This window comes from Polypterus senegalus, chromosome 13, assembly GCF_016835505.1.
Source record: "Polypterus senegalus isolate Bchr_013 chromosome 13, ASM1683550v1, whole genome shotgun sequence".
NCBI lineage: Eukaryota > Metazoa > Chordata > Cladistia > Polypteriformes > Polypteridae > Polypterus > Polypterus senegalus.
In genome coordinates this window covers 90,116,472-90,140,621 of record NC_053166.1, presented here as the reverse complement: position 1 = coordinate 90,140,621, position 24,150 = coordinate 90,116,472, and the positions used below count along the sequence as shown (strand labels likewise).

General features: G+C 39.0%; 1 pseudogene; it reads right to left on the bottom strand.

Moving 5' to 3' along the window:
* The window catches only part of LOC120543318, a 35,130-nt pseudogene extending 11,556 nt beyond the window's left edge, over positions 1-23,574 (bottom strand).
* Between the last annotated feature and the right edge of the window lie 576 nt (positions 23,575-24,150).

Genomic DNA, 24,150 nt, shown 5'->3' with positions numbered 1-24,150 from the left:
TAAACATTTTTGAAACAAACTTTATTGGACTGAGATATTTCTTTTCATACGTGTTTGACTCATGCTGGATCCAACCATGCCAATTTCTGCTTGACCTTGGGAACCTAAAAGACGCAGCTACATCTGTAATTTGAAATGTGCTGGCAATGCTGAATGTTGAAAATAATACAAGACCAAATCATGATTTATTTTATTAGGTTACAACTATTATGAAAGTTAACAGGTAGTAATTAAAAAATTAAATGCGTGCATTAAGTGTGACACACATATATATACTGTATATTCTAACTTGCACAAAAGTTGTTTATTTGAATGGAATTCAAATGACTTGTACTACGTAAACTAAGCAATAATAATAATTAAATAGTATAAAATAATAAAATAGTTTCCACAAAATGGACAAAACATTGTTTCTTGATTTACCGTCACAAACTCCGTTCAATGTTCCCTCACAAAACAATTTGATTGACACAAAAGGTCAGCAACAAGCACTTCCTGTGTATTGTACCTACCCTTTCTGTTTAATTTGCCGCTTGTAAATTTGTTTTGGGCCACATGTAAAATAGTTTTCTGAACTGTTAATTTGTTTACTGCTTGTAAGTTTGTTTTGGGAGTTGTAAATTGTTCTCACTATTGTAAATTTGTTTTCTGAAATGTTAATTTGAATTTCCTTTGTAAATTTATCTTAACGGTTGTAGATTTGTTTTGTGAAGTGTAAATTTGTTTTGCCCTTCTTGGCCACCGTAGTTACCATTTAAGTTAAATCATTTAATTTTAAGAAAAAAAAAGTTAAGGCAATTTTACTGTTCCTAAATCAAATTTTAATAACGAAGTCAGTGCAATGCAAGTCCTGTTGGATGTTGAACTTTTTAGATGATGGTTTGGAGAAGCCAGTTGTCTATGAGGGCTACATCTGCAGGAGATGCCAGCTGATCCAGCACCTCAAGCTCAGGGACGCTGAACTTGGGGAGGAGTTGGCTGGCCTGCATTGTAGTAGAGAATTGGTAGACCTGGCCCAGGTGTCCTTTAGAGAGATAGTGTGCACCCCTAAGGTGGCACTGGAGGAGAATCCAGACCAGACAGGTAGAAATAGGTGGGTCACGGTCACAAGGCGTAAGGTAAAGGGTGCACATTGTCCGGGGGCATCAACCCTAGAATTAGAAGTGTCAAACCATTGTCACATCCTTGCAGAGGTGGACGGTGTCTCTGATGATTCTGAGGTGGAAGGCAGGGATGAGGAACCCCAACAAGCCACTTCAAAACCAGTTCCCAGAAAGAGAGAGGTTGGGGACTCAATCATTAGGGGCATTGAAGCACAGGTGTGTTCCAGAGACAGAGAGACTTGCACAGTGCACAGGTTGGGGAGCTCCCTGGAAGGGTGGATAGGCTCTTGGCCAGAACGGGGTGGATCCAGTTGTCATTGTCCATGTTGGAACAAATGACATACATAAGAGTAGTCTGTCAGTTCTGTGATCCAAATTCAAAGGGTTAGGTGCCAAGCTGAGGAGCAGAACTGACAAGGTAGTCTTCTCTGAAGTTCTGCCTGTGCCACGCACCAGTCCAAGTAAGATTGAGGAGATTAGAAGGCTTAATGCATGGCTCAAATCTTGGTGCAGGGTAGAAGGTTATAGGTTTATGGGGCATTGGGACTCCTTTTGGAACAGATGGAACTTGTTCTGCCATGACAGGTTACATCTGAACCGGAGGGGCACCAATGTACAGTATTGTGGAGGCATATTAGTAGACTATTCAAGGATTGTTTAAACTAGGGAAATGGGGCAGGGAGTTTAGGACAGGCAAGGTTTAGATCTATACATGAAGGAACAAACAACAGTGTAGAAATAAAAATGTGTGGTAATGTAAATTCTAACCCAACATTTAAATGTAGAAGGAGTAACACATTAAACATAGATTGCCTTAATGCTAGAAGTATCAAAAATAAGGTAAGTGAGTTGGAGTTGTATGTAGCAGAGCATAATTATGATATTAAAGCAAAAATGAAAACCTGACTAAATAACAAAGATGGGGATGAATGCAGAGGGATGCACATTTTTTAGGAAGGATAGACAGAACAGAAAAGGAGGTGGGGTTGCTGTTTATGTCAAACAGAATTTAAATGTAAGTCCTCTTCAGCTGGATGATGAGCTCCATCTTAGTGAGGACATGTGGCTTTGCCTAGAAAATATTAGGGAAAGAAGTCTTATTTTAGGAGTGTGTAATAGACCACCCAAATCAGACAGTACTTTCAACACACATCTTTTTAGTAATATCAAAAAGGCAAGTTTACAGGGAGATATTATATTCATGGGGAACTTTAATTATCCAAATATTAACTGGGATAACCTTGCAGATGGAGGAGCACAAGAGTTTTTAGGAGTGATCAGTGACTGATTTTTAACACAGTATACTGAATCACCAATATGGGGTGAAGCTTGTCTGGATTTTGTATTTTGTAATAATCAAGACAGAATTGAGGGTGTAGAGGTGATTGAACCACTAGGGTCAAGTGACCATAATGTAATACAATTCTCAAAGTGTTTTGTAAGAGTGCAGATGCAAAGACTAAAATTGTTAAGTTGAACTTTGGTAGGGCAAATTTTGACCAGATGCGACAAAGTCTAAGGAGGATACATTGGGATAAGCTTTTAAGTGTGGAGACAGTCGAGGAGCAGTGGAACAGGTTTAAAAATGTTTTACATGTAATGCAGGACAGATACATATGTAAATTTGGAATTAATAGGAAATTTAAAAAAACTCCACAGTAGATTAATAAAGATTTAAAAAAGAAGCTGCAAAGGAACAAAATGCCTTATAAGGCATATAAGACTAAGGACTGCAAAGTGAATCTTAGGGTGTGAGAACTTGAAAGCAACCATTAAGAAGGATATCAGGGAGGCTAAAAGACAGTTGGAGAGGAATATAGCAGATAAGGCGAAAGAAGACCCTAAGAGATTCTTTCAGTATTTTAGTAGTAAAACAAGCAGTCAAGGAGGAGGTGAAGTGCATCAGAAATAGTAAAGGGGAATTAAAAGATACAGAGAATGAAATAGCGGATGCCCTAAACTTACATTTTTCTGAGGTCTTCACAAGTGAGCAAGTGAATAACCTTCCAGAGTCAAATGGGACTACTTAGGAGGATTTGGAAATTGTAGAGGGAGAAGTACTGCTCAGATTAAATCGGCTGAAATCAAACATATCACCAGGACCAGATAATACAGTATTTACCCTCGAGTTTTTAAGGAGACTAGCGAGTACATATATAAACCCTTGACACATTTTTAGGACGTCACTGCGCACTGGAGAGATTCCGAAGGACTGGAAAATGGCAAATATTATCACATTATATAAAAAGGGTGACAGGGCAGATCCAAGCAACTATAGGCCAGTAAGCTTAAAATGCATCACAGGAAAATTAATGGAAGGAATTATTAAGGATAAGATTGAGCAACACCTAGAAAGGACAGGAGTTATTCGGAACAGTCAGCATGAATTCAGAACAGGGAGGTTGTGTTTTACTAACATGCTGGAATTCTGTGAGGAGGCAACAAAAGAATATAATCAAAGTGGAGCTTATGATGTTAGTTATCTTGACTTTCAGAAATCATTTGATAAGGTGCCAAATGAGAGGTTGGGCATCAAACTGAAATAAGTGGGAGTTCAGGGTGATTTTTGTAGATGAGTGCAGAATTGGCTGATGTTGAGAGTGGTGTTCCACAGGGGTCAGTGCTAGGGCCGCTGCTATTTTTAATATATATATATACTGTATGTATATATATATATATATATATATATATATATATATATATATATATATATATATATATATATATATATATATATATTGTGATCCAATAAACTTCACAAAATACAAAATAAAGATTTGGGGACCGTCCCCGTATATTGTCGTCAAACAATAAGAAAAGAATTGATTCAGAGTCTTTGAAAAATCACAATGAACAATGAACTGTTTTCAAAATGGTGGTTATATAGCAAGAGAAAAACATGTGACAGGAAATGGTTGGCAAGGTGGTGATGTGGCAGCAGGAACCGGAAGTGAGGTGTTTTGTGAGTGCCGGAAGTGACGTCATCGCAGCCATTTTGGAACCCGGAAGTTGTGGTATTAGATTTCTTCTTGTTTTCTATTGATGAGAGATAAATACAGGTAAATACCACGTGACAACCTCTTATCTCGCGATGTTTTACTCACCTTTAGGCTCTTTGGCTGCCTCCTAATCACCCATGTGTGACAATATATATATATATATATATATATATATATATATATACAGTATATATATATATATATATAGAAGTGATTTAGATATAGAATATAAGTAACAAGCTGGTTAAGTTTGCAGATAATACCAAGATAGGTGGATTAGCAGATAATTTGGAATCCGTTTTATCATTACAGAAGGACTTGGATAGCATACAGTCTTGGGCAGATTTGTCGCAGATGAAATTGAATGTCAGTAAATATAAAATATTTCACATAGGAAGTAAAAATGGTAGGTTTGAATACACAATGTGTAGTCGTAAAATCGAGAGTACACCTTATGAGAAGGATTTAGGAGTCATAGTGGACTGTAAGCCAGGGGTCACCAACTCCAGTCCTGGAGGACCACTGTGAATGCAGGTTTTCATTCTAACCCTTTTCTGAATGAGTGACCTGTTTTTGCTGCTAATTAACGTCTATTGAACTAATTTTAATTAATTTTCTCTTGAAGACTCAGACCCCTTAATTGTTCCTTTTTCCTTAATTAGCAGCCAAACAATAATGTGATACAAAATGAGCCAAAAAAACTGGTGTCCATCATACAATATCTGAAAAAAAGGAAGATGAAGGTTTCAGGAATGTTGATCTGCTCTGGTCCCCAAAACATTTTAACAGTGCTCTTAGAAAAGAGAAAATCAACAATTTCGTAAATGTCTGACAATGCCCCACGAGAGCAGCAACAAGCCACAAAATTAAAGAACGGGTTTAATTAACAACAATAATTGGCACCTCATTGAGCAACTTGTTGGAATTAAATTGGTTGGAGTTTGAGGCCCTGATTTAGTTGGTCTTCTGTTGGCTCCCTCACTTCAAATTTCATTTCTGTTTGGGTGCCATTTAAGGAAAGAAATGAAGCAATTCAGAGGAATGATGAAGAAATTCAGAACAAATCTTAAAAAAGCAAATCTATTAAAATGAATTCACAAGAAGCTAATTAACAGCACAAACAGGGCACTCAATTTAAAAGGGTTAGAATGAAAACCTGCAGCCATGGTGATCCTCCAGAACCGAACTTGGTGACCCCTGCTCTAAGCTATTGACTTCCTGAAAATGTTCAGAAGCCATTAAGAAGGCAAGCAGAATGTTATGTTACATAGCACGATGTGTGGAGTACAAGTCCAAGGAGGTTATGCACAAGCTTTATAACGCACTGGTGAGGCCTTATCTGGAGTTCTGTGTGCAGTTTTGGTCTCCAGGCTACAAAAAGGACATAGCAGCACTAGAAAAGGTCCAGAGAAGAGCGACTAGGCTGATTCCAGGTCTACAGGGGTTGAATTATGAGGAAAGATTAAAAGAGCTGAGCCTTTACAGTTTAAGCAAAAGAAGATTAAGAGGTGACATGATTGAAGTGTTTAAAATTATGAAAGGAATTAGTACATTGAATTGAGACTGTTATTTTAAAATGAGTTTATCAATTAACACGTGGACATAGTTGGAAACTATGGGTAAATTTCACACAAACATTAGGGAGTTTTTCTTTACACAAAGAATGATAGACATTTGGAATAAGCTACCACGTAGTGTGGTAGACAGTAAGACTCTAGGGACTTTCAAAACTCGATGTTTTTTGGAAGAATTAAGTGGAGAGGAGACGCATTATTCACGGCTGTTGTTGACCAATCTTCTCCAGCTGGTACAATAAAACAGAAGGACAACTTGTATAATTTTCTCTTTAATGGAGGCATGACTGGCTTCAACTTAATGTTCAACTTGTCATTCTTGGAATATTATAGGTACTTCTTATGTTCAACAAAATGCTATTGAGACGATAGTTTTAAGTATTGCAACACCAATGTCTTAAGATGACTATCAATGCTTTCCTCCTGTAATGGCATTCATAGTTAAAATTCAGCACTTAATTGAGAGGAGACATGTTGTAAGACGGGAGGAGAGCCGACCTTGGATGGTCTGGCTGCGCAGTTTAGAGGAATAAAGTTCGTGGCTGCTGAATCTATGCCGGATACGCAAGTGATGCGTGAGCCAGGGAGATGAAGGAGTTGGGCTGAGAGCGCGAGGAGTTAATGACTGTATTTTAACCTCTGATTTTAATGGATGTGTTTATTATGGTTTTTATCATCCACTTTTCACTTGGTTTTTATGGATTTATTTATGGACATTTGGGTTTTTGCACTGTGGACACTGTTTTTGTTTTGTTTGGAATTGTTTTTAATAAAAGCACTTTGACACTTTGCCACCATTCCCTAGCTACATGTGAGATTTGTCTCCATTAGTCAGCTCAGCTCAGACATAACTATTGATTGTGTTGGGTTCTAGAAGCTCCCATATGTGAAGAGGGAGTCTGGAGGGGACCCGCATTGTCACAGTCTTCTCTCAATTCAGTGCTTGTTTCTCACTGTGATGTTTTAGAAATGGGGACAGAATCTGCTTCCTTAGTGCTTTAAGAGCTTATTCTAAAATATTATTGGTTAGATCCTGCCAGGTTTTGAAAAAGTTCTTCACAGATCCTCTAAGTGAGAATTAGATTTTTTCCAATTTCAAATAATATAAAACATCAGTTACCCACTAACTTAAAAGACGAGAGTTAGGATTCTTCCAGTTTAGCAAAATAAGTCTGGTGCCAATAATGTAGTGAAGGCAATCACAGTTTTTTTGTCCTTCTCCACTTTAAGCCCATCTGGAAGAACACCAAACACAGCTGTTAATGGGTTAGGAGGGATTGTGACACCAAGGCTGTCTGAAAGGCACCTGAAATTTTTGTCCAGAATGATGTTAATTTGGTGCAGGCCCAAAACATGTGACCCAGTGAGGCTTGAACTTGATTGCAGCGTTCACAGGTTGGATCTTGCCCTGGAAACATTTTGGACAGTTTTGGGCAAGACAGATGTGCTCGATATATAATTTTGAGTTAAATAATTGTATGCTTTTCGCATACGTAGCTCAGGTGAATTCTCTGCATTGCTACCTTCCCATCTTTTTCTGATATGTTGAGTGAGAGATCCTTTTCCCATTGTCTTCTTGGATCATTGAAATGGACTGTAAAATAATTTTTTCATAGGATGCAAATATGTTGATATCTATATAAAGATCTCTAAGTAATTTAATTCCAAATGTTTTCCAGATATTAAAAACTGCATATGTTTGCGAGGGTTGAAAAAGGTGGTTCTCATGTAAGAGATGCCACAGAAAAGATTCTCCATCTTACAATGCTTTCTGCATTGGTTCCATATTCTGAGTGAGTGAAGCACAATTGGGTTATTAGTATATTGGCGATAACTTGCATTTATAGGGGCACAAAGCAGAGAATATAAAGAAGTACTGCAGGATTTTATTTCTATTGTGCACCAAACCTGTGTATGTTTATCTATTTGTGCCCAGGTTTTTACAGCTTGTATGTTTGCTGCCCAGTAATAAAACTGAAAGTTAGGTAAAGCCATGCCACTTTCTGCCTTAGGTCTTCATAGGGTCGCTCTTTGGATACATGGATGTTTTAAATTCCAAATAAATGAGGTTATGGTTGAATTGCTTAAAAAATGATTTATTGATGTATATTGGAATGTTTTGAAATAAAAAGCTTAGGAAAGATGTTCATCTTAACAACATTAATTCTTCCAGCTAGAATTAGATAAAGGATTGACCATCTATGCAAGTCTTGCTTCATTTTTTCCTTATAGATGGCAAAATTTTGTTGATAAAGACCTTTATGTTTACTTGTGATATTTACCCCAAGGTATTTAAACTGATCTGCAATGATACAAGGGAAGGTGTCCAATCTAATATTGTATGCTTGAGAATTCACTGGAAAGAGCACACTTTTATTCAAATGAATTCTGAGAAATTCTGAAATTCTCTAAATGCCGTTAAGACTGCACACACAGTATTTTGTGGGTCTAATATATACAGTATCACATCATCTGCATATAGAGAAATTTTCTGTTCAAGTCCTTCTCTGATAATCTCCTCTATCTGATAAGCATTTCGACAGTGAACTGCCAGTGGTTCAATAGCGATTGTAAATAGCAGTGGTGACAAGGGGCATCCTTGTCTGGTACCACGTTCCAGTTTAAAGTAGTCTGAACAAATGTTGTTAATACAAACTAAAGATTCTGGATTGGTATATAGTAGTTTGATCCATGCAAAAATGTTTGGGTCAAACCCAAATTTCTCTAATGTAGTGAAAAGTTAGTTCCATTCAATCATATCAAATGTTTTTTCTCTATCCAAAGATAATATCATCTCTGGGGTGTTTGACTTTGCAGGTGAATATATTACATTAAACAGGTGTCAAAGATTGGAAACTAAGTGTTGGCCTTTAATAAATTCAGTATGATCTTGTGATATTACCAAAGGCAGCACTTTCTCCATCCTTCTAGCTAGGACTTTGGAGAGTATCTTAACATCATTATACAAAAGTGAAACTGGTCTGTATAATGCACATTGTAATAAGTCCTTATTTTGTTTAGGAAAGACGGTGATTAATGCTTGGTAAAAAGTTTGAGGTAGAATTTGATTGTCTCTAGCTTCTGTAAATGTTGCTAATAAGAGGGGAGCTAGTTGAGTGGAGAATTTCTTATAAAATTCAACAGAGTAGCCATCAGGGCCTGCTGCTTTCCCACTCTGAAGTGATTTTATAGCATCTAGTAATTCTGATAGCGCCAGAGGTTTATCCAATTTCTCTGCATTAAGAGTATCTATTTGTGGTATCTGTAATGCATCCAGAAATGCATTAGATTGTATGTTGTCTTCTTTAAACTCAGTAGAATATAAGGATTCATAGTAGTCTCTAAATGTGTGCATTATATTTTTATGGTCAATGATTTTATCTCCATTCATGTTGGTGATTGCTGTGATTGCATTGCAAACTTCTTGCTTGTGGATTTGTTGAGCTAAGAGCTTATTAGCTTTCTCTCTGTGTTCATAGTAATGATGTCTTGATTTAAAAATGAGTTGTTCAGTTTCTTTGGTTGTTAAAAGGTTGAGTTCTGAATGCAGAGCCTGCCTTTTCCTATGAAGAGCCTCACTTGGACACCTGGCATGTTTTTGATCTATTCTAGTAATTTCGCTGGTTAGCTCTGATATCTTCTTGGTTTCTAATTTATATCTGTGGAAAAGATATGAAATAATCTGCCCTCTTAAGAAAGCCTTTAGAGTTTCCCAGAGTATTCCTGTTAAAAACTGTGCAATTGTCTTTGCAGTGTTAGATGTCATCACCCCTGTGACAGGAGACCTATCTAAGAGTGGATTTAAAACACAATTAAAGTCCCCAGCCATTATAATTTTATGAGTACTCACCTTGGGAATGGATGCAATTACATTTTGCATGAATTTTCTATCATTGACATTGGTACATAAACATTTATCAAAATCACTTTACAATTAAATAAATTGCCCATGACAATCACATATCTCCCTTCAGGATCAGATACTACATCTGATGCTACAAATGAGACTGTTCTATGTATGAGAATTCCCACACCTCTAGTTTTCTTTGTAAAGCTGGAATGGAACATTTGGTAAGTCCAGTCTTTTTGCAGCGGAACTGATCCTTGCTTAATAAGTGGGTCTCCTGTAAAAATACTGTCTTAGCTTTTAGACCTGTTAGGTGAGAGAATACTTTCTTTCTCTTTAATTCATTATTCAGGCCTTTAACATTTATTTATATAGCACATTTTCATACAAACAGTAGCTCAAAGTGCTTTACATATTAAAGAATAGAAAAATGAAAGACATAATTATAAAACAAAATAAATCAACATTAACATCGAATAAGAGTAAGGTTTAATGGCCAGGGGGGACAGAAAAAACAAAAACTCCAGACGGCTGGAGAAAAAATAAAATCTGTAGGGATTCCAGACCATGATACCGCCCAGTCCCCTATCAGAAAAATCCAGATGCAGGAATCTGTGCATACTCCAACTTTCGCGTTCTTCCACTCCATAAATCCCGATCAGCGTGAAAACTAACGCACGTGCACGTGCCTTCTCTCCCGCCCCAACTCCTCCCAGAATTACGCCTCTTTGAATATGCAATATAAATCGCCCTTAAGATCAGCCTTCTGTGAAAAGACAATGGGAAAAGCACGGGGGAAAATATAAGAATTTCAGCGAATACCAAGTAGAGGCAAAGGATATACTATTTGTTTATTTAAACCGTGGTATAATCAACAAAAGGAAGTTGATCGAGTGACATAGCATGTTGGAGAAACTTGAAAGCTCACGTTCACAAAGTCACACAGTGCCGGAAGTAAAAAAGAACTTGTCAGATATCAAAGTCGCCGTAAAAAGGTGAGTTGTAGCCCACTGTCTGAGTGTCATATGAAAGCTTATTAGGGTACAGGGAAAAAGCACGAAATGTCAACTTCAATCTCAAAATTTGCACTTTAATCATGTAGTTTATTTTGTCATTAAAGTAGAACATCATAAACTTCATTTTAAAATCGTGTAAATAACCAGTTTCTCAAATCACATCGTAATTAAAGCAGCATGTTAAATGCTTTGTTTTGTATTTGATCTTCTATGTGCTCTATGTGTGTGAATCACTACTTGCTTCTTAAACTGACTCTCTTCCTCCGATTGGACACAGAATCCATTACATTTGTGATATTACAGCTCTCTGAATAACTAAAATATTGAGATGTATACGTGATATCATTTTCATGATGATAGGAGTTAAAGCACGTTATTAAACATGGGTTTCACGGCGCAGTGATTGTGCGCGACCTTCAATGAAATTATTTATTGCAGCAGTACTCAGGGGTGGTTCTAGGTTTGTGGTGGCCCTGGGCAGAGAAAGAATCGGTGGCCCCTTAGCCGCCAATGTCTATATGGTATCTTATGCACGGCGGATGGCCACATCCATTGCGGACACTGCATAGCCGCCTCGTGCTCATGACACAAGCGTTTAACTTTTGTCGAAATTTACCGCTGCATTTTTAGCTGTTGTTATTTTCTCTTTCTGTTTTATATTCAATATATATTGGCGTGGCCGACCCTGCAGTCCTTGCTTTTCTTTCTCCAAGTAACCGATCGCCAGGCAATCAGCTCTGTAATAGATGTTAAGCCATCTGTATGCTTAGAGCGCCAATTCTTCAAAACGTTTAAGGAACATTGAAATATCTTCATAGTACATGTTTAATTATTCTGTCCTTCACACCAGTTCCAGTGAAGAATATAGATTATTTAAATGAAGTTAAAGTTTTATCTGTATAATATAATAAACATATTTTGCTGTATTTCATCTTAAAAATGATTTCATCATATGTAAATACGTGCTTTATAAAGTGGCTCAGGTTGTGTAATATTATAACTGTAGTGCAAATTTACAGTGGGGTGATTGTACTTATAAGTACAAACAGTTCTACAAGGAGCAATTGATTAAGTACGTTTAAAGTTCTTGGGATGAAACTGTTTCTGAACCGCGAGGTCCATACAGAAAAGGCTTTGAAACATTTTGCAGTGGCTGAGGCAGCGTGTGTTTGATGCTGTATACCGATAATTCTCTTTCCAATCAGCTGCTGCTGTGATTCCCCACTCAGATACAGTGATATAAATACTCTGAGTGGTGCAGTGAGAGTAATATGGAAAAAGATGATCCGCTGTGGCAACTCCTAATGGGAGCAGCTGAAAGAAGAAGAAAAAGAAGAAGAAGAAGGTGCAGTGAGAGTAACAACGCTAAAACAATTATGGTATTTGGAATACTATGGCTATTCCCTGGACCATTATATTGTTACAAGTTAATTACAATCAGATGCATTACACTAATAAACAATATGCGGTTAGTTTCACTGTATTTATAAAGCCGCATCAGGAAAATAAAAGAGTAACCACACAGGAACAATAGCCCTGCTTTGATGCTGGGTGCTGCCAGTCTGCAAAACCGAGCGGAGAACTTGCGTACGACAAGGTATGAGGTACCGTGGAAAAGTGCGTGGCTTTACGCCAAGTGTAGGTTTTATACATCGCGATTTGAATGTGGAAAAGTTCTTATGCATCATTTCTGTGCGTACGCACCATTTATACATGAGGCCCCTGGTCAGAAAGTTAACTGTCCCATCATGGAGACATTGATTCTGAATTTTTGATGTCATTTTGTAGTCTTAACTGGAAGTGAGACAGCTTTAACCTTTTTCCCATGAGTTATTGCCATGCAGCCTATTGTTACATTGGTAATTATAATTATAAGGATTAAAAGGATAGATTAGATATAGCTTGCTCTCTTTCTCTCCCCCCCTTATCCCCTCACCCCCCATTTTGCCTCCCCACGTGAGGCTGGAACCTACAAAGTCCCAGTCCTCTGACATACCTAGAGACAGAGCATGTCCAAAACAAAAAAAGCCCCCCAGCAGCGGCGTTTGAGGATTAAAAAGTAGAGATATCTATTTGGTCTCGTCCGATGCGAGAGATGGATGTCTGAAGTGGAGCTCCGCTAGCAGTGGTGCTATTTTTTCATATTATTTACTTATTATTCTGAGATATCCTGTATTTATTCAACCCGAGAGGGACTGCTACAGTATATGTAAGCACATATAAACATGGCCAACAAGAAGGGGGGTTCGAAAGAATCGAAAACTAAAGCTACATCCAAGCTGCGATCAGCAAGCCCCAGTTCAAGATATGGCCTATCAGAGACAGACCTGGATCAGATGGGCAAAAGCACAGACTCCTCGGGACCACGGTCCGCTACATCGTCGCCGGCTGAGAGCGAAAAGGGTAGCGAAGGTGCGATCGTGAGTGCAGATGTGGATAGCTCGCCGATTGGAGAAGATTACCTGAAACTGGAAAGGGCCGGGAAGTCCGCGGCTTCAGTTACGCAATTACGCGGGACTGGAGCAGCGGGACACCGGCTTCAGCAAAGTCTGCTGCTTCATCTACGGTACAAGAAGGCACAATTGAGCTATCTGAACTGAAAGTGTTGCTCGCTGAGCTCACGCAAGATATAAAGAAAAGCGAGAAGGCTAAGAAGAAAGCAGCGGCAAAGGCACTTGAGAGACTGAAACAGGAATTGAAACAGGAGATGAAACAGGCCAATGAATGGCTGCGACAGGAATTCCAACAGGAAATTCAACAGGCAAATGAAAGGCTGCGTCAAGAGGTACAACTTGAACTTCGACAGGTGCTGGGTAAAATTGAAGAGCGCATTCAGAAAACCTCGGTTAAACTGAGCACGCTTGCTGATCAATTGAAGCATCTTAAGGAGACATTCACGAATCGGATCGAAATGGCGAACATTCAGCTGCCAGTGCCGAGGAAAGAGCAGTAAATGTCAGTTCCGAATGTAAAAAACTCAGAGAAAAACTTGGAGACAGACTGGCTGCTTTAGAAGATGGGAGTAGAAGGTATAATGTCAGAATTGAAGGTCTGCGGAGAATCGAGAAAGTTCAAACCCTGTGATATTCGCAACTGAACTTTTTTCTAAAATAATTGGGGGCGACTTTAAAGCAGAATCTGAGATAGCAGCGGCTTACAGCGTCACTGATCAAACACCGTCAGACCCGACCAAGATCTTTTATAGTTCGTTTTGAACGATTATCATTTAAGCTAGAGGTGATGGCACTCCTCAGAAACAAGGAAGATATTATATATGAAAATAGCCACATTCGTATCTTCCTGACTTCTCTCCAGCAACAGCTATTAAGCGCAGCCTTCTATAATATTAAACAGCGCTACGGCAAGCCAGTGTCAAATACAGCCTCCTGTATCCGGCAAAACTGAAAGTGGAATGGCAGGGTCATTTCTATGTTTTGCTAGCAAGGAAGAAGCAGAAAATGAATTAAGAAAGCTGATCCGGACTATTCTGATACATAATTGTGAGTCATGGCGGTAAATGATAAAGCTAGGATTAATAATCTACTGTCTGATCTATTTGTTTTAAAATACGGGTTTTTTATCAGCATATATTCTCATATATTCTTATTATTACTTAGTATTACTAGGGCGCTATATGTTTATGTTTTATTGTGCTTAATTACGTTTTCCTCCTTTTTTTTTTTTTTTTTTCTTTTTCTTTTCTAATTATTTCATGTGTACCCTAAATGAGACTGTTCAATATCATACCCTTGGTTTACTGTTATTGCTATTACTGCATTAAGACTTGTTATGCTTATTTTGGACACATCTTTAACACCATCACCTGGGTTTATTATCTGGGGTATCATCTTAATGCACTAAAATTGCTGAAGATTATATATATATATATATATAGTGCAAAATTCTTTTTTTTTTTTTTCCTCTTTTAAAGACTATATTGGTAACAGATATCTCTATCTTTTAACCTAAAGCGCCACTGCATGGGGGCTTGATGTGCTTTGGACGTGCTCTGTCTCTGGGTATGTCAGAGGACTGGGACTGCGTGAAGTGGGTTTTAGCCTCACCTGGGGAGGCAAAAGGGAGGGTGGGGGTTAAGGGGGGAAGAGAAAGAGAGCAGGCTTGATCCTAATCTATCATCTCAATCTTTATAATTATAACTATCAACGTAATAATAAGCTGCATGGCAACAACTCTTGGGGAATAGGAAATTAAGACCTAAACTATTTCACTTCCAGTTAAGACTATAAAATGACATCAAAAACTCAGAATCAGTGTCTCCATGATGGGACAGTTAACTTGTAAGCTGGAATGTTAAAGGCCTGAATCACGAATTAAAGAGAAAGAAAGTACTTTCTCACCTAACAGGTCTAAATGCTAAAATAGTATTTTTACAGGAAACCCACTTACTAAGTAAGGATCAGTTCCGGCTGCAAAAAGACTGGACTGGCCAAATATTCCATTCTAGTTTTACAAAGAAAACTAGAGGGTGGGAATTCTCATACATAGAACAGTACCATTTGTAGCATCAGATGTAGTATTGGATCCTGAAGGGAGATATGTGATGGTCATGGGAGACTTATCTAACTGTAAAATGATTTTGATAAATGTTTATGCACCTAATGTTGATGATAAGGAATTTATACAAAATTTATTTGCATCCATTCCCAATCTGAACACTCATAAACTTATAATGGCTGGGGACTTTAATTGTGTTTAAATCCACTTTTAGATAAGACTTCCTCCACAGGGGGAACGGCAACTAACACCGCAAAGATAATTACAAAGTTTATAACTGATCACAACTTATCAGATCCCTGGAGGTTTTTAAACCCAAATTCAAGAACATATTCTTTCTACTCACCAGTACATCATTGCTACTCAAGGATTGATTACTTCTTTATAGATAATAACTTCTTGCCTAAGATTAAATCTTGTAAATACGATGCTATTGTTATTTCAGACCATGCTCCGATGATCTTGGAGCTGAAATTACTAAGCCCCATACACTCACCCGCAGATGGCCTCAACCGCTTCTATTAGCTGACGAGAATTGTACGGAATTTATATCCAAACAAATCAAATTCTCTCTAGAGACAAATACATCCCCTGAGATCTCTGCAGGAATACTCTGGGAAACTCTTAAGGCCTTCTTAAGAGGACAGATTATCTCATATCTTTCCCACAGAAATAAATCCGAAGAAGAAAGTAGCAGAGATAAAAGCGAAATTACTAAAATAGATGAAGAACATGCCAGACTACCAAGCGAGACTCTACATAAGAGGAGGCAGGCTCTACATTCAGAATTAAACCTCTTGACAACTAAAGAAACTGAACAACTAATTTACAAATCCAGACATCATTATTATGAACATGGAGAGAAAGCTAATAAGCTTTTAGCAACAAATTCACAAGCAAGATGTGCAACGCAATCTCGTAATCACTAACACGAACGGAGATAAAATCATGAACACAAAAATATAATGTACACTTTTAGAGACTACTATAAATCCCTATATACTACTGAGTTTAAAGAAGACAATATACAATCTAATGCATTTCTGGATACATTACAGATACCACAAATAGACGCTTTTAGTGTAGAGGAACTTGATAAACCTCTGTCATTATCAGAATTACTGGATGCTATAAAGTCACTCCAAGGTGGAAAAGCAGCAGGCCCTGATGGCTACCCTGCAGAGTTTTACAAGAAATTCTCCGCTCAGCTAGCTCCCTCCTATTAGCAACATTTACAGAAGCCAGAGATAACCAATCTCTTCCACAAACCTTTGCCAAGCACTAATCACTGTCTTTCCAAAACAAAATAAGGACTTATTACAATGTGCATCATACAGACCAATTTCACTTCTGAATAACGACGTTAAAATACTCTCTAAAATCATAGCTAGAAGGATGGAGAAAGTGCTCCCTCGTAATATCACAAGACCAAACTGGATTTATTAGGGGCCGACACTTATCTTCAAATCTTCGACGCCTGTTTAATGTAATATACTCACCAACTAAATCAAACACCCCAGAAATATTATTATCATTGGATGCAGAAAAAGCATTCGACATGATTGAATGGAAATACCTTTTACTATTTTGGAGAAGTTTGGGTTTGGCCCGAACATTTGTGCATGGATTAAATTACTGTATACTAACCCAGAAGCTTCAGTTTGCATCAATAACATTTGCTCAGACTACTTTAAACTAGAACGTGGCACAAGACAAGGATGCCCTTTGTCACCGCTGCTTTGCAATTGCCATTGAACCACTGGCAATACATTGTCGAAATACTGATCAGAGAAAGGGGATTAGCAGAGAAGGACTGGAACAGAAAATCTCATTATATGCAGATGACATGGTACTGTATATATCGGACCCAGAAAATTCTGTGCCTGCAGTCTTAGCAGCACTCACAGAATTTCAAAAGCTCTCTGGTCTCAGAATTAATCTGAATAAAAGTGTACTCTTTCCAGTGAATTCTCAAGCATATAATATTAGATTAGACACCCTACCTTTTATCATTGCAGAACAGTTTAAATACCTAGGGGTAAACATCACAAGTAAACATAAAGCTCTTATCAACAAAATTTTCGTCTGCATGGAAAAAATTAAACAAGACTTGCATAGATGGTCAACCCTTCATCTCACACTAGCTGGAAGAATTAACACTGTTAAGATGAATATTCTTCCTAAGCTCCTTTTTATTTCAAAACATACCAATATACATTAATAAATCATTCTTTAAGCAATTAGATTCAACAATAACCTCATTTATTTGGAATTCTAAACATCCACGCATCAAAAGAGCGACCCTACAAAGACAAAAGGCAGAAGGCGGCATGGCTCTACCTAACTTCCAGTTTTATTACTGGGCAGCAAATATACAGCGATAAGAACCTGGACACAAATAGAAGAACATACACAGGCATGGACCGCAATAGAAGTAAAATCCTGCAGTACTTCTTTGTATTCCTTGCTCTGTGCTCCAATAAACACACGTTATCGGCAATACACTAATAACCCAATTGTGCTCCACTCACTTAGAATCTGGAACCAATGTAGAAAGCATTTTAAGACGGAGAAGCTTCTTCTGTGGCACCCTGCAAAGAACCACCTCTTTCAACCTTCACAAACATATGCAGTTTTAATATCTGGAAAAATTTGGAATTAACTTGCTTAGAGATCTTTATATAGACAACGTCTTTGCATCCTATGAACAATTACATTCCAAATTTAACATTCCAGCTACACATTTCTTTCACTATCTTCAAATCAGGAACTTTGTTAAACAGAACCTTCCAGATTTTCCTCATCTTGCACCCTCATCCACGCTGGAAAAATATTGCTCAATTTCAAGGAGTTAGACTCCATCTCTACAATATATAAAATCATTTTACAATCCCTTCCTTTCAAAGATCCAAGAGGACACTGGGAAAATGACCTCTCAATTAATATATCAGAAAAGGAGTGGAAAGTAGCAATGCAGAGAATTCACTCGAGCTCCATATGCAAAGCATACAATTATACAACTCAAAATTATATATCGAGCACATCTGTCTCGACTAAAACTCTCCAAAATGTTTCCAGGGCATGATCCAACCTGCGAACGTTGCAACCAAGCCCCAGCCTCACTGGGTCACATGTTCTGGGCCTGCACCAAATTAACATTATTCTGGACAAAAATTTTTAATTACCTCTCAGACAGCGTTGGACTCACAATCCCTCCTAACCCATTAACAGCTGTGTTTGGGGTTCTTCCAGAGGGGCTTAAAGTGGAGAAGGAGAAACAAATTGTGATTGCATTCACTACACTGTTGGCACGCAGACTTATTCTGATAAACTGGAAGAACCCAAACTCTCCTCTTTTAAGTCAGTGGGAAACTGATGTGTTATACTATTTGAAATTGGAAAAATCAAATACTCAGTTAGAGGATCTGTACAGACTTATTTCAAAACATGGCAGGATCTAATCAGTAATATTTTAAAATAAGTTTATAAAGCACAGAGAATTTATTAATTTAGGTATTTTTACAAGCCTTAAATTTTACACCGTTTGGCTTGCTCTCTCTCTCAGGGGTGGGGATCGATCTGTTCTTAACATAATTCTTTTTTTTGTAAAAACTTGATTGCTATGTATTGATTGTAATAAAATTAATAATAATAAAAAAAGTAGAGATATCTATTGTCGATAAAGTCTAAATACTATAAGTGTAAAATATAATCTTCAACAGTCTTGAAATATTAAGATAGTAAACCCAGGGAATGGTGTTAAAAAGTGGCCCTGGATTAGCATATTAAACCCTAATGCAATAATAACAATAACAATAAACCAAGGGTATGATGTTAAACATTCTCCTTTAGAAATAGTAAAGAAAAATAAAAACTACTTTAATTTCTTCCACACATACACGTATAACTGTAATTAAAACATAAAGAGAAAGTGGTCGAGACGAGAAAAGGATGTATAATTATGATATCCGTATTATTGCAAATGGATCAGACAGCAGGTAATATCTTTTTGCCATACCATGACAGGAAGCGACTCACTTTCGTATTTCAAAAAAGTGTTGGGATCAGCTTTCTTAACTCCTTTTCTGCTTCCTCTGCGGTGGAGAAGATGTAATATTTGTCTTGAATATCCACTTTCAGTTTGGCAGGATACAAGAGGCTGTATCTGTTTTCGGCTTTCCGTAACCGCTGTTTAATGTTGTAAAAAGTGGCATGTTTAGCAGCTGTTGAGGGTGAGAAGTCAGGGAAAATACAAATGTGGTTATTTTCAAATATAATCTCTTGTTTCTGTCCCATTACATTAAGCTTGAATTGTAATCTCTCGAAGTGGACAATTAGAGTCTGTTTAATCTTGGCAGAGTAATATATTGCTCTACTTTCCCCTTTTGTATTATTAATAAGTAGCCTTTCTCAGAATGCCTAATCTCATAGATTTACCACTGTTTATAAGGTATTATAGTATATAACTTATCCCCACCTTCCCTTCTATATCTATAACCTCAGGCAATTAGGTGTAGTAAAAAGACAAGCAGGAGTTAAGTTACACATAAAATAATTTATTATTTATAATATTCATAAATAATAACAATATGCAAAGTACATTTGAATATTGGCAACCATACAACCTGATTAAATGGTGATGTGTAGTTCAGGTGGCACACTGACTTGTTAGTTATTTAAAATGTCTCTAGTCAATGCATCATTTGTGTTCAGCTTTCTCCAGAACAGGCCGCAAGCCTGTTCAATATGGCTGAAGCTGAGCTGTGCTCTCCATTGTGTTGTCCTTTCAGTTCGTGGTGTGATGGTCTTCTTCATTAGATCATTAAGAGAGATACTTCTTCATCATCAGAGGTTGGTAAGAGAGAGAGAGATAGTGTGAGGTTCAGTAAGTAAATTTATAGATGTTCTGTCCAACCCCTAGAGCCAACAGAGTGTCAAAGTACTTAAAGGCCTCTGAGAAAAGCCAATCCCAAACAACCATACCTCAGACCAATGGGGAAATAAAACATCTTAATACCTGCCATCCCCCAAAATTATTTGTTGAGCTAAAGTTTGCCAGTTAGTCAACCTGGCTTTCTTGTGGGGGGTTGAAAGACTCTAGCAGAGAAACACCTGTGTCAAGCACCTCCTTCCCCCAACTCTGTTGTAAAATTCAAAGAGACTCAGTCGTAAAGGGGGGAGAAACATGAATGCCTCTGACCAAAGTAACACTAAATTACATTGCTTTGCCTAAATTACAAATAAAGACATACCAAATATTTATCAAGTTATATGCAAAATCTCACATCACAACAGAGTCCTAGGTTTAGAGGTATTTGATCCACATATACGATAAGCTGCTGCTATCTCGGTATCCGATTTAAAGTCCTCTCCAATTATTTGAGAATAGTTTGGCTACGTTTTCACTGGTTTTGGACTTTCACAATTCTCAGGTAGACCTTCGATTCGAATATTATTCCTTCTCATCCATCTTTCAGAGCTGCAAGTCTGTCTCCGAGTTTTTGCATTTGGTATTCACAGCTTTAGCTTTTCCATCAGCAGTAGATGCCAAATGCTTAGCTGTTTCAATTTGCGTTGTGAATGTCTGCTTAACGTCTTCTAGCTGATCGGCAAGTTCTCTCAGTTTAGATGCATTATCCTGAATGTGTCCCTCAGTTTTTCCCAGCATACCTTTAAAGGCTGCATCAAAGCGATTATATATACGTTTTTCCAAGTCTTTATTATCCTGCCGCAGCTCTTGCAGCTCCAGCCGCAGCTTCTCGTTTGTCTTCTCGCTTGTCTTGAGCATACCATTTATTTCTTTCTTTATATTTTTTCTGAATGTCCTGTTTTCTAACTGTGCAGATGATTTCAGAAGCAAAGTGATGCTAGATATTTAAAGTGATAAGTGTTGCCAGAAGGGAAACGAGTATCTCCAGTGTTTTTCTTACAGGTATTGGAAGTGCATAAAATCATGTTGGGTTGACAAGTTTGATTTAATTTTGAAGCCAGTCCTGACTACATTAAAGGGAAATTAGAGAAAGTTGTGTGGCTGTTTAACTACATCAGCAGGAGTAGATGATTAGGCGTACATGTGTAGCTGCCGGCTGGGTAAGGGGACGGCCGTTACATAAGTGGTGTGAGGACCTCCAAGACCTGTGGCCTGGATAAATTACTGAGGTGAATCTTAAATCAAGCCATACCTCTAACAAATGAAATTTTCCCCTCAATCGACGGTTTACACAAGCACGCAAAAACAGGTATGTCAAATAAGTGAATGTATTAAATGCAAAACAAAACACTACTGCACATTCCCAACATAGAAAAAATATATATGTATATACCTCCACCAAATACTCGCAGGCAAATCCACAAGTTCATTGAAACGCTGTCGCTAAATACTCGCAGAAAAATCCACAAGTTCATAGACATGCTGCTGCTAAATATTCGCAAGCAAATCCACAAGTTAATACCGGGAATGCCTGTTAAACATCTTAGATTCACGAGTAGTGATTTGGGTAGTGATATTTCTATCAAGGTGATCACCATCGATCAAAGAACTTTCACTTACCGAATGGTTTCCATGCCCGGAGATGCCGTCTGCCTTTTACATTCTCTGTGTTACATATAGCATGGCCATATCAGGCTCAATCTTGATATCCGGAGGAACATTGTGTCTTGTGTATTGATTAACTGGGACTGGGTTCAAGGTGTAGACTGATAATATGCGTGGAGTTTGCACGTTCTCCCCGTGTCTGCGTGGGTTTCCTCTGGGCGCTCCGGTTTCCTCCCACAATCCAAAGACATGCAGGTTAGGTGGATTGGCGATTCTAAATTGGCCCTGGTGTGTGGGTGTGTTTGTGTGTGTCCTACGGTGGGTTGGCACCCTGCCCAGGAGTGGATTCCTGCCTTGTGCCCTGTGTTGGCTGGGATTGGCTCCAGCAGACCCCCGTGACCCTGTGTTCGGATTCAGTGGGTTGGAAAATGGATGGAGGGATATATATATATATATATATATTGTGATGGATGGCCGGCTTCATATTCTGGCCCTCACCCCAGGCCGCCAAGAGGAGCTATCCCGACAGTATGGATGGGCCCCGAATTCCAGCAGGGCCTCATGGACTATGTAGTTTTTATGCACAGCCCTGCTGGATACCTTGGGGACCACTGGGAGTCGCTGTCGGGAGGCCAGTAGACTCATTTATGCCCTATAACATGGAAGTGCGTCATAATCCCGTGACAGGAAGAAACGACGTGCTTCCGGGTTGAAGATAAGGACTATTCACCCTGACCTGGAAGGAATAAGGGTATCATGGACTGGAGGATGAGAAACACTTCCGGGTCAGGAATTATAAAAGGACTATGGGAGCTCCCAGACGGGGAGCTGAGCTGGGTGGTCGGAGGGCAACGCATCTGGGAGTCGGAGGATCGGTATTGTGATTATTATTGTGGTTAATGAATAGTGTGCAGTGGAGGGTGCTTAGTGCATATTATTATAATAAAAATAATTATTGTAGCACTTTTACCTGGTGTTTGGTGTGGTACCTGAGGGTTCAAGGGAGCGATAGCGCCCCCAACTGCTACACTGGCATAGTCGGCAGGATTCTCTGGCCATCTGTTGGCAGGGGACCAGCATTTAAAACAAATATTGTGTACGCAGACGACCCTAAGAAGGTCCCGCTCGAACGCACGGAGGTGAAAACGCTACCCTCTACAGAGAGCGCTGCAACAAGAGGCCTCCTTCAACATCGGTACGTGATGGGGAAAAAATCTGGGAAGAAGAATGGGGATCGCCCAGCAAAACAACCCCTAGATGATGCTGTGAGTATGTGGACTTACCTGATGTGAAGTGAGGAAGACAGGGTGCTGATTAAGGCAGAGCAAGCCCGAGCGACGCGACAGCAGGTGCACTGTCAGATATCAGACACACCGGACTTCCTAAATGGACTGGGAACACGTCGTTTAAGTTCAGAGGTATGTGCCGGAAAAATGCCCGAAGCGCTGGGAATTTATTATTCCTATTTTGCAGAGGCCTGCCTGCAGAAAGCAGACGGTGAATCGGATGCCTGCCTCACACCTAGGTAAGATGGCCGCGATATGAAGAAGTTGAGCCATTCTAGGAGTCTACAAGGGGAAAGCCTATTCGTTGACAGTAGTCACATGGACTATCCTGGGGCAGGACGGGTAGGCCACAAGCAAAACACGGCGTCACCTGACCAGGAAGAGACCGTCCTATTAACTAGAACAGGACACATGATCCCGCCCGAAGGATCTCGGGAAGGAGAAAGGTCAGGATCGGTCTATTGGTGAGGTCGTTTTTTTTCCGGCAGAACCGAGCACCCTGAAGGGGAAGGGGGAGGCAAGTGAAGCAGCGCTGGAATTAAATAAAGGTAAAGAGGAGCAGGACATGACTGAACGGTCCGCCGACAAATTAGAAAAGGCAGATCGCAGTCGACCGGTAGCGGTCACCTGATCCTCTAGAGACTCCAATTCCCAAGAGCCTCCACGAAGCCCGTCAGAGCATGTGCTGACAACGGACATGCTCATTGGCTCCCGGCCAGTAGGTAAGGAGAATGCGGAAGTTAACTTGCCTCCGGCCGAATTAAATAACTTTATGGACATCCAGGTACTCAAAAAGCTAATCGAGCCTGTGCATAGTTTCTTGCAGATGCTGATGGCGATTAAAAAGATCATCGAGGAGCTGGGAGCGACGGCCGAAGCGCCGCTGAAAAGGGTACAGGACTATCTACAGCATTTTGGTCAGGAGTCTCCCGTCATGATTGATGTGGTGGTACAGGTGAGTGGGACCGGTGCCGTACATTATAAAGAGATGCAGTGCGATCCGGGCCCTCGATTAATAAGTAGCGGGTGCCAAATCACTGCAAACCCAACAAGAGAGAGTGGTGTCATGACAGAAGGAGCGGGGGAAGCGTGATCGAACCGGAGCAGCTGAAAAGTACTGTCTCTCGGAACGATGAGGTTCTAAAAACATTGCTTCCGGTTATAAATAAATCGAAGGGCATGCAGAGAGCAACAACAACAACAACAACATTTATTTATATAGCACATTTTCATGCAAACAGTAGCTCAAAGTGCTTTACATATTAAAGAATAGAA